Raw genomic sequence first — 649 nt, 5'->3', positions numbered from 1 at the left:
CGGGTGCTTTTACCCACTGAGCCATCTCACCAGCCCCGTAGCACTCTTTTTATTTAATCACTCTGATGGTTGTTCCCCAAGGACTAGCTTAAGTCCCCCACATAGTTTAACAATGGTATAAGTACCCAGCTTGGCACAGATGAATTCTTGAAACATGTCCTCAGACAGCTTTGAGTCCACTTCACAGATGGACAGCAGACTCAGGGACATTTAATGATGACAAGTTCAAGATAACACTGCTGATAAATGTCAGGGAAAGGATTTCAACCTAGGCCATTTGGCTCCCCCTGAGCCTTTGCCTTTGCTTTTATGACCCCTTTCACAGCCACATTTACAAGAGGACAGGAAGATCTGCATTCTGTGGGGTTATTGCTCACTCTAAAAGTTAACCTTCAACCCTGGACTTTCACTATACAAGAGTTTCTTTTTCTAACCACTGAGGCCAACACAGAACAGCTTTCAGGGCTAGCTAGACAATTAAAAGTACGTGTACCAAGTCACCTAATCCTCCCGACTTCTTGAAGAGCTGGTTTATTATCCTGTTGGGAGGGGCCCACTGTACTTATGAGACTTCTAGGGCTGGGATGCCTTGCCTATGGGGAAACGCCTCTTTCTGTCACCCTATAAATGTCTTCAGAGGCCAAAGGAA

The sequence above is a fragment of the Mus pahari genome, chromosome 8, assembly GCF_900095145.1.
Source record: "Mus pahari chromosome 8, PAHARI_EIJ_v1.1, whole genome shotgun sequence".
Taxonomy (NCBI): Eukaryota; Metazoa; Chordata; class Mammalia; order Rodentia; family Muridae; genus Mus; species Mus pahari.
This window is presented reverse-complemented; position numbering follows the sequence as displayed.